An 11,107-nucleotide genomic window follows, 5' to 3' on the forward strand; every position below is an offset into this window, starting at 1 on the left:
CTTAAAAAGTGTTGAAAATGCAATTAAAAAATGCACAACTTACTAGAGTTGATCCTAAGGAAATAGTGTATTTATTAATATTTCCAACTGAGCATACCCCAAAAGGAGCCATATGGCAAAGATTAGGAGTTATTGAGTGGATTTATTTATCCCACTCCCCTCAGAAAACATTGATTCCTTTTGATGACTCTATTGGTCAATTAGTAATTAAAGGTAGAACTAGGATTTTACAATTAAGTGGATCTGAGCCTGATATCATAATTATTCCATTTTCTGTTCAACAGACTAATTGGCTTTTTCAAACTTCTAGCTTATGGCAGATAGCTTTTGCTGATTTTCCTGGCCAGATAGATAGCCATTACCCTCATTATAAGATTATCCAATTTGCATCATTAACGTCACTTATTTTTCCAAAGATTGTGCGTTCACATCCTATAGATGAAGCTTTATCGGTGTTCACTGATGGTTCAAGCTCAGGTAAAGCAGGTTTTTATAGTCATGTTCACACAGAGGTAATGCAAACTTCACATACTTCTGCCCAAAGAGCAGAGCTTCAAGCTCTGATTGTGCCTTAAATTACTTTTCAAATGAGCCTATTAATATTTATTCTGACAGCTTATATGCAGTTGGAGTTACCAAAAATATTGAAACTTCAGTTATTGGGTATACTTCATCACAAGAGTTATTTGAATTATTTCATAATTTAGAGAAGGCAGTGCTAATGTGAAAATACCCATGTTTCATAGAACACATACGGGCTCATACTAATCTTCCAGGAACTTTAGTTTCAGGTAATGACAAAATTGATAAATTAGTAGCTTTTTGTCAACAGATGTCTTCATATGACTGTGCACAAGCTTCCCATTCCTTACATCATCAAAATGCTTCTAGCTTACGTAAAAAAATTTAATATTACCAGAGAACAAGCTCGTCAAATTGTAAGCCAATGCCCTAAGTGTGTTATTCACACTCCATCTCCACCATCAGGGGTAAATCCCCGTGGATTAAAACCAAATCAAATATGGCAAATGGATGTAACTCATATTCCTCAATTTGGTAAGCAATGTTATGTACATGTCATAGTTGACACATATTCCAGATTTATTTTTGCCACAGCACGTACTAAGGAAAATACTCAACATGTAATTTCTCATTGCCCAGCAGCTTTTTCTGTGTTAGGGTGCCCTATGCAGATTAAAACAGATAATGCACCAGCTTATGTAAGCTCTTCTTTTCAACAATTTTGCCAAGAGTTTCAAATTAATCATAAAGCAGGAATTCCTTATAACCCCCAAGATCAAGCCATTGTGGAAAGAGCTCATTTATCTATTAAGCTTCAATTACAAAAATTAAAAGGGGGGAATAGGTTTATGACTCCCCCAAATAGCCTCAATCATGCCTTGTTCATTTTAAATTTTTTAAACTGTGACATAGAAGGCCACACTGCGGTTGAGAGGCAAATGTCTCCCTCAGTAACAGGCCCTTTAGGCAGAGTTTTGTGGAAAGATTTACAGACTGGTCAATGGAAAGGCCCAGATCCAGTGATTATGTGGGGCAGAGGTCATGCTTGTATTTTTCCAGAAGGTGCTTTTTGTCCTATCTGGGTGCCTGAATGTGCAATCAGACATGGAAGAGATAGAACCGAGATTCAAGCGACTGAAGATCGACCCAGAGAAGCCACCATCCAAAAAGAAGAGATATTGGAAAAAGACAAAGAGAAACCAGATTGACCCAGCCGAAAAGCTGATTTCATGGGAAGATGTGAAGAAGCTAATAACACAGGCTGCCTGAATAATTCGACTCCTAGGAAAGAACAGGACCCCAGTCTTGATGGTAGAGACAGTAATTGCCCTGCTGGGCTGTCAGGTAAAGGGGAACCAGATAGACACTTACTGGACATATTTCCTAGATCCACCCCTGGTACATCCAGCTGTGTGGACTGGAGAATCTATTCCAGTGTTTACTAATGACTCATTCATGATGGGAGGATTTACAGATACTCATATTACTCCCAATCATGTGACTAGATTTAATTATTCTGGCTACAGTGCCCAATTACCTTTGTGTTGGTCCCACGATAAACATGCTGGCTGGCTGAAAGTATCATTCAAGGAAAAGACAGCAATTGGTAGACCTAGACTGACAAATTATTCTATTTATGGAGACATAAAACCTTATACTAGATCAGTAATTAAGATGGGACTTTCCCATAACAAGCCAGTCATTTCTGCAAAACCTCCATGGATACCCCACTGTCCAAATAGTTCTACAATTGATATTGGCACATTTCCTAGATGGATGGATTGTGTAAATACTTTTCCTGTACAACATAAGGTGTCCAAAGATAGTGGGTATATTTTAGACTGGTCTCCAAAAATTGATAAAAGACAATTATGAAAAAATTCTGCTATGACACCTGCAGGATTTGTTAGTAATATTTTGACTTACAGTGAGGGTGGTATTCAAAAGGATGTTTGGCGCTTAATTGCTGCCTCAGAATTCTTACATTTTACAGACAAACCTTTACCAAAATTTGTTGGCAAGAACTATAAGGAGGGATCTTGCTATGGCTTACGAGCCTGTGCCAATCTCCTTATGTTTTAATTATTGGAAATGTAAAAGTTAAATGGATAGATGACAGATATGTTGTCACATGTAACAAATATAACCTAACCAATTGTATTACTAGGTATAATGGAGGAAAAGGAGTGCTGATACTTCATCAGTCCTCTTTTGTTTTATTACCTGCTAATATTTCAGAGCCATGGTTTGCTGATACTGGTTTACAAGTCTTGCAGCAAATTCATGCCCAGCTAGCAAGACCTAAACGTGCTATTGGAATTATAATTGTTGGTGTTTTGGCGTTAGTCTCTTTCATTGCATCCACTGTTTCTGCGTCTCTGACATTGTCTCAAAATATTCAGCATGCAAAATTTCTTAATAATTTAGCTCAAAATACTTCCAAGGCTCTGCATAATCAAGTAAATATTGAAGAAAGGATTGAGACTAAATTAAACGCCTTAGAGGCGACTGTTATAGACATAGGTAATGAACTTTCAGCTTCAAAATTTAAAGAAAGGCTTAAATGCCACGCAAATTATAAATATGTGTGTGTTACAGCTGCCAAGTACAACGCTTCTCTCTGGGATTGGGAGAAGGTTAAAAACCATTTGTTAGGTATTTGGGGAAATAATAATAATAGCTTGGATCTTTTGGAACTTCATCACCATATCCAAGACATTCAAAATAATAGAGCTGATTTTTCGGATCCTTCTTCTTTGGCTAACCAAATATTGAAGGAGTTAAATGGATTTAACCCTGGAAATATTCTTAAACACTTGGCCTGGTACATTATTGGATTGTTCTCTTTGCTGTTAATTCTCTTTTGTGTTGTAATTATAGGATGGCGAGTCTTCAGAACAAGAAAGCAGAAACTCAAAAGAGTGAACCACCGCCTGATTTTTAAGAGAAAAAAGGGAGAATATGTGGGAAGCCATTCTCACACGTCATTGGGCACCTCCCTGATTATGTGTGAGGCATTCTGGCCAAACTGTGTCGGAGCTAATCCCCACCCTCTCCAGGTGCAAGAGCCTGTCTGAGTGGGGGTGTGACTGACCATTGACCCTGAGGCCAATCACTGACCCTGACCTTGTAATGCTGCCCCCCTCGACCTTCATTGGATGGAATTTTTCCCTGAATTTCTTGTTCCCCAATAAAAGGCCACTCCCTGGAGGGCTCTCTCTCTCTCTCTCTCTCCTCTTAGTCCTGAATAAACCTTGCTGCCCCACCAGGTGGCTTGAGGCAGGAGCCAGAGGGGAGAGCCATCTCGGACCTGGTCATAGAAAAATGTAATTGAGTCTGTGTGTTTAGTCTGATCTCACTAGTTAACTTCTATGCTACGAACCTCTTAAATGAAACCAGCATGCTGGTTGCGCAGTGGATACCCCCTTCCTCATTCAAGCATTCCCTCCCATTATTTCTTTTACATTTATTTCTTGATATTTAGGGCCAAAGAGATACTTTTCCTTCTCACATATTTAATCATGGCTTCATTTTTTACAAGTATCCATCAGAGATATTTTATCTACAGATGTGAGGTAAATCCACCCCATCATCTGTTTTTGTATAGTCTGTGAAGGAAGAATGATTTTCTATAATGAATGGAAAAGAATTAAAAGATTTTGTTTCACATAAACATTATATGAACTCTAAATTTTAGTGTAATTTCATGAAGTTTCATTTTCAAAATGTTATGATTCATTTAATATTTCTCTGACACTTTTGTATTAAATAGTCAGTTTGAGCAATAGTTGCAGAAACTACACCTAGCTGTCTACATGAACATTGCTTTGCACTGTTGCCTATCGCACTACAAGTCACAGTGATGTCATTGTAACACAACAGTGCTTCATGTTGCATGAGTTTTGTCATAACCTGGTAGTTAGTTAATGTTTTAAAATCACCAGTGCATACTCAGTGTATAAAAGCTAGAAGAGAAAAGTGTACTATGAATGTTTTTAAGGAAACACAGAGTGTGGATATCCTCTTATTAAGGAAGTTACCAAAGCACACATTTGGCTATCAAATGCTGAAGAACATAGTGTATATCAACATTATCAGATTAAGCAGTCATCACAATATTCCTAACTCACAAGAAAGAAATGTTTAGAAACATTAAGAAGCTTAAAACCCATCAAGTTCCAAATTTTTAGTTTTGCAAATATTTCAACACAGGTTAATGCAAAGTTATTGAAAGTGTTATATTTTTTGCTCCATTTAAGCTTTTGTAGGTGTTCCACATCTGATAGGATGGGACAAAATATTAAATATGGTTTCATAGATTCAACATCAGAAAATAGTCTGCCCTGCATGGCTATCAAATGAATCACTGAGATATTGACTTTGATTACAGATTCATTTTCATGGTTTTGTTTTTATAAAAAAAATATTTCAAATGAGATTTAATGAGTGAGGCCTTCTAAAGAGTCTAGTTTTAGAAAGAGTTACACTTTATAAATGCATGTTTTTTACAAACAAGAAAAGGAAAAATAAAAATGATGCTGGAACAAACTTCTCAGTATTCATTTGTGAGTCAAGCAAGGTAGGCTGTTTCCTGCTGTTGACTCAACTAAATGATGTTTGATTAAAGCAGCTGAAGACATGTGCCCAGAGAAAATAAACGCACCTAATATCATACCCCCTTCCAAAATGAGTGCACTCTAATTTTAATTCAGGTATTGACAAGAACTGTTATAAATTAGTGTTATCTTTGCATCTGTTAGTAACATTAGGAACTTTTTTTCTTACTTGTTGTCAACACCTGAATATTACTTGGTTCTTGCCACTTTTCCTGAAAGGCCTAAAACTTTTAATGTCTGTCCCACCCAGTAAGGTTTGTCTTACCTTTGTATAAACTCATATTTTCTCATTGTACTGAAATGGTTTTAATGATTATGATTATGTATTGCAAAATTCAAATTGTTCCTGAAGTGGTCAGATGTGATACCTGCAAGCTGGCTCTGGTATCATTTTGACTTTGTCATTATTCTTTGTGTGAATCTTTACACTGTGGTACAAGATGTCCCACATCTATCCTTTCCTGCCCCACCTCTGCAATCAGCCATTGCTCTAGATTCCTCTCAGGCAGTCTTACATGCTAGATGCACATAACATTGTGTGGTTGGGAAGAACGAAATCAAAAATGGTGCCTCTCATTCCTCACAGAAATAGAAAAAGCAATTATGAAGTTCATCTGGAAAAATAAGAGACCCAGAATAGCTAAAGCAATTCTAAGCAGGAAGAATGAAACAGGTGGTATGGCTATACCAGACCTTAAACTATACTACAGAGCAATAGTAACAAAAACAGCATGGTACTGGCACCAAAACAGGCTGGTGGACCAAGGGTACAGGATAGAAGACACAGAGACTAACCCATAAAATTACAACTACCTTATATTAGACAAAGGTGCTAAAAGCATGCATTGGAGAAAGGATAGCATCTTCAACAAATGGTGCTGGGAAAACTGGAAATCCATATGCAACAAAATGAAATTGAATCCCTATCTCTCACCATGCACAAAAGTTAACTCAAAATGGATCAAGGATCTAGGAATTAAACCAGAGACTCTGCATCTAATTGAAGAAAAAGTAGGCCCTAATCTCCATCATGTGGGGTTAGGCCCCAATTTCCTTAATAAGAAACCTATAGCACAAGAATTAAAACCAAGAATCAACAAATGGGATGAATTCAAACTAAAAAGTTTTTTCTCAGCAAGAGAAATAATATGTGCGGTGAATAGGGAGCCTACATCCTGGGAACAAATTTTTACCCCCCACACATCAGATAGAGCTCTAATCTCTAGGGTATAAAAAAAACTCAAAAAGCTAAACAGGAACAACAAAAAAACCAAATAACCCAATCAACAAATGGGCCAAGGACTTGAACAGACACTTCTCAGAAGAGGATATACAATCAATTAACAAATATACAAAAAAATGCTCACCATCTCTAGCAATCAGAGAAATGCAAATAAAAACTACTCTAAGATATCATCTCATTCCAGTAAGAATGGCAGCCATAATGAAGACAAACAACAAGTGCTATCGAGGATGCGGGTAAAAAGGTACACTCATACACTGCTGATGGGACTCCAAATTGGTGCAGCCAATTTGGAAAGCAGTATGAGATTGCATGGAAAGCTGGGAATGGAACCACCATTTGACCCAGCTATTCCTCTTCTCAGACTATACCCAAAGGACCTAAAAACAGAATACTACATAGACACAGCATTATCGATGTTTATAGCAGCACAATTCACAATAGCTAGACTGTAGAGCCAACCTAGATGTCCTTCAATGGATGAATGGATAAAAAATAATGTGACATATATATACAATGGAATATTACTCATCACTAAAAAAATAATAAGATCAAGGCATTTGCAGGGAATGAATGGCATTAGAGCAGATTATGATAAGTGAAGTTAGCCAATCCCCAAAAAACAAATCCCAAATGTCTTCTTTGATATAAGGGGGTGACTCAAAATGGGAAAGAGAGGAAGAGCATGGGAATAAGATTACCTCTACAAAGGGAAGAGGGGTGGGAGGGAAAGGGAGGGAGAAAGGGAATTGCATGGATGGTGGAAAGAGACCCTCATTGTTATACAAAATACATGTATGAAGATGTGAGAAAAAAAAAAGAATAGCGTTACCCTAGATTAAGTAGAGAGAAGTAGAGAAAGGAGAGGAGAGGGGTTGGGGAGATAGGAAGGATAGTAGAATGAAACAGACATTATTATTACTGTGTGTATATATGTGACTGCATGATCAATGTGATTCTGCAACCTGTACACTCAGAAAAATGAGAAATTATATCCCATCTGATTCAAATGTATGATATGTCAAGGTCATTGTACTGTCATGTGTAACTAAGTAAAAAAAAAAAAAATTCTGCCTCTACTCATGGAAGCAGCTGTCTTATTCACTTGGCTGTTATTACTGACTGGTCCAGATGTCTCACAGCTGATAATTATTGGGAGTCAGGGAGAAAAAGAGGGAAGATAGGAAGGCAAAAGATTCCAAGAACCTCAAAAGACCCCCTTATACATTTGGTTCATTAAAATTTGTATAATGAAAGAAATTCTTATTGAGCTTATCATAATAATAGTCTACTCCTATTTCTACCCTTCACAATGTGTTGATCGTCACAAAATGGACTATTTCAGAAACACAGACTTAGTTGAAAAATATCATGAGGAATAAGAGACAGGTTTAATATTTATAAACTGAAATTAGCCTCAGATTACACCTTACTTTCTAAACAAGAGGATTTGTACATTGAAAAGATTCAAGATCTCCCCTGGGATCAAATTCTGTATTTAGCAGGAACTTGAGAATCATTAGAGAATCATTATCTAAGAGCAGCTTGTATGAGCAACAAAAGACTGAGGAATGACTCAAGATTCCAGGAACGATGTTAGAACAGACCTGAGATGAATAATAGTTATGGTGGAAAACAAAAAGGTAATATCCACCATTAAAACAAACAACGGGACATCGATTAGAAATGGTAACTCTATGTGTACAGGAAAACAAATTTATGTTCTTAGTGAGTTCATATAACCCACTTGCAAGTTTATATAACCCATTTGCAAGTTTATATAACCACTTACAAGTTTATATAACCACTTACAAGCTTATATAACCCCTAGAGCCTTCTGTAGCTACTGCCAGTTAAGCAACAGAAGACACAAACTTCCTGAGATTATGCAAGAAAGGACCTGAAGAATGATCACCAGCCCTGAGATGGGCTGGAAAGAAACTTACCATCATTCAGGTACAAGGAAGCTGTCCTTGTAGATTTCAAATGCATCCTTGTCTTTGTTTCATAATTGCTGTAATTCAGTAAATGTGCCTTCTCTTCTCCTAAAGGTTTTCAAGTATCTCCAAAGATTTTGATCCCTTTAAAGAACCTGGGATAACCTGATAGGCTTTCTCCAGTGTCAACAAAATCTTACCCAATTTATAAGAGCAGAGTTACTCAGGTTCTAATACACTACTCACTGGCCAAAGCAAACTCTATAGGGACTATTTCTTCCTCAAAGACAGAGCAGTTCCTCTCAGCCTAAAATTTTTGTGAGAACTGGTTTTCCTTCATCAGCTGATCTCAACAGTGAGTACTAACAGAATAGATTCAGAGACACTGTCAATTCTCACCCACTTTTGAATGAGAGATTACTATCTGTATTTACCTCTTTTTCTCCCTAATTATCTATGAACATCCCCTACCCCTTTTCTTTGGGACTTCCATGAAGGAATAAGAAGGAGACACAGACAGGCTTGCTACTTATACAATCAGCTTCTCCTACATATATCAAAGACATGCAAACTATACTGAGGAGCCAGTGAGCACCCACCTGAATCCTCCTCACATGCAGCTTTCTCCTTTGCTTCTGTGATACCAGAGCTCTCAAAATTTTCTCTCCCCTCAGACTGAAAGTTGAGTGACTAAATGCAATAAACAAGAAAATAGAAGAATTTGGAATGTTTGTAGATGCTGCCTGATGCTCTTTCTCATCACCCAGCATTTCTGGAATCCTTGGTGATATTTCAGGGTGTGTGTGGTGGTGTTATGGGATGATAGGAGGGATGTGGTAGGGATCACACTTCACTTTTGGCTTTCTCCTCTACTTATATCTCCTACTATGGGCTTCTCCATTTATCCATGTGATGCAGTATAAATTCTCCCTCACCACAATCTGAAGGCTGAATTCTCCAAGGTTTTTCCTAGGAAATGCAGGATGTCAATATCAAATTAGCTCTCCATCTGCCTGTATTGAAAACAATCTTTTGATGCGTCAGCCCAACTCTTCTGTCCACAGGACTCAATATTTCATGTTTCCTAAATGTCAACTTAATGAGGGGAAACCTCTAGCAGCTTAGTAGGGCCTTAATTTTATCTTTCATTTGGTAGCCAAGAAATCAATCATGAAGGCATCACTCAGGTGAGTCTAACATTAATCATTTTATGTTCTTATTCTGGAACAGACTAAATTCTGAATTCCTCCTATTTATCAGGTAACTTGGATTGTTTGTAAAGAACTCAATGTTATTTCTTGACATTCAATTTTTAAAAAGCCAAATTTACACCTTTTTAGCAAATTCAGTTTCTTGGTATGCACAGAATTTTTAAAAAACAACTGAAATCTATACTGGTTCTAAATCTACTATTATTAGAACTACGGGATTGTCTCAATCATGTAAACTTCAAGGAAAGATTTCTCAGGAAGATCTAATAGAAATGCTTGGCTGGTCTGAATATTGTAGGTAATCTAACTGTGGAAATACACAGGGAAGCATTCCTTTTGTTAGCAAACTCAGAGTGGGTAACTGGCACTCTGTTTCCCACCCTTAGAAAGCCCTGCAGTTTCTCCTAGGAACTAGTAAGATAATGAATACATGTGCTATGTCTAGCTGCCTCGGCAATGCCCCTAAAGTCTTATCAGCCTCAACCTTGATTTCAGGCACCCAGCTCCTGGGACAACCACAATGTTTCACTGAGCCTAACCCTCTCCACATAACAGTAACTTTATACAATGGACTTTCTTGAGACCTACACAAAGTTCCTAACATTGCACATTGCAATTTAGTATATAACTGAGGGATAAGCTGCATAATGTTGCTAAGTCTGTAACCTGCCTAGTAATACAATGAACAATACTTACTAATGATGCCAATGACTTAAAGTAAACTATGGACATAAATAAAGCTGGCAGCTTGGCCATTCTGCCATCTTTCCTACTTCTGCATCTTGTCTCTGTGTCTCCCTTATTATTTTCCTTACAGATTTTTAATATTTGTCTTTACATTGTATGCTTTCTGCTTTTGTTTTAGTTTACTATTGAGATTCATACAATTTCTGATTTTAAAATCTACTACTGTAAACTATGATAATTTTCATGAAGTAACTTGTAACTACGAGGGCAGCATTTCTGAAGTAAAAACTAATTTAAAAAAGTAAAGCATTTTCATTTTTCAATTTCAACAGTATCTCAGATCCCTAATACAGAAGTTTCTTTCAGAGACAATAAGTTATGTATACTCTAGAAAAACATTAGAAATAAAAGCATATCCATTGAAGAATTTCTTATTTCTACAACAATCAAAAATATAAGTAATAAAATATAAAACAATAAGAATTTCTTGATAAAAAGTATGAATTATCTGGCCAAATTATCCCTTCTCCAATATTTCCAGTTCAGCTAGCTGGACAAGTTTAAATGATTTGGTTGACTTCTCTGAGTTAATTTCCTCTTCTCTATGTTGAGGATCATGGTATCTGTTCCTCGTGGACCTTTAAGAAGAGTTGTCTCACTTTTCAGCATTTCTGCTGCCTCATCTTTAAACCACTGATGCTAGCAATACAGCAATTTTGGATTATTGTGACGTTTTAAATCATTCATATTATGTGCTGTGGTTAGTGTCATTAGTATGTTCATACACATCAGACATTGCAACAATGCTTGGCATATATTGACCACTCAGTAACTATTATTCACTTCTAAAATAACTTGAAATTATATGTTTCCACTTGTAGGTGAAAAAAT

Source organism: Marmota flaviventris, chromosome 6, assembly GCF_047511675.1.
Source record: "Marmota flaviventris isolate mMarFla1 chromosome 6, mMarFla1.hap1, whole genome shotgun sequence".
In the NCBI taxonomy this organism is placed as follows: domain Eukaryota; kingdom Metazoa; phylum Chordata; class Mammalia; order Rodentia; family Sciuridae; genus Marmota; species Marmota flaviventris.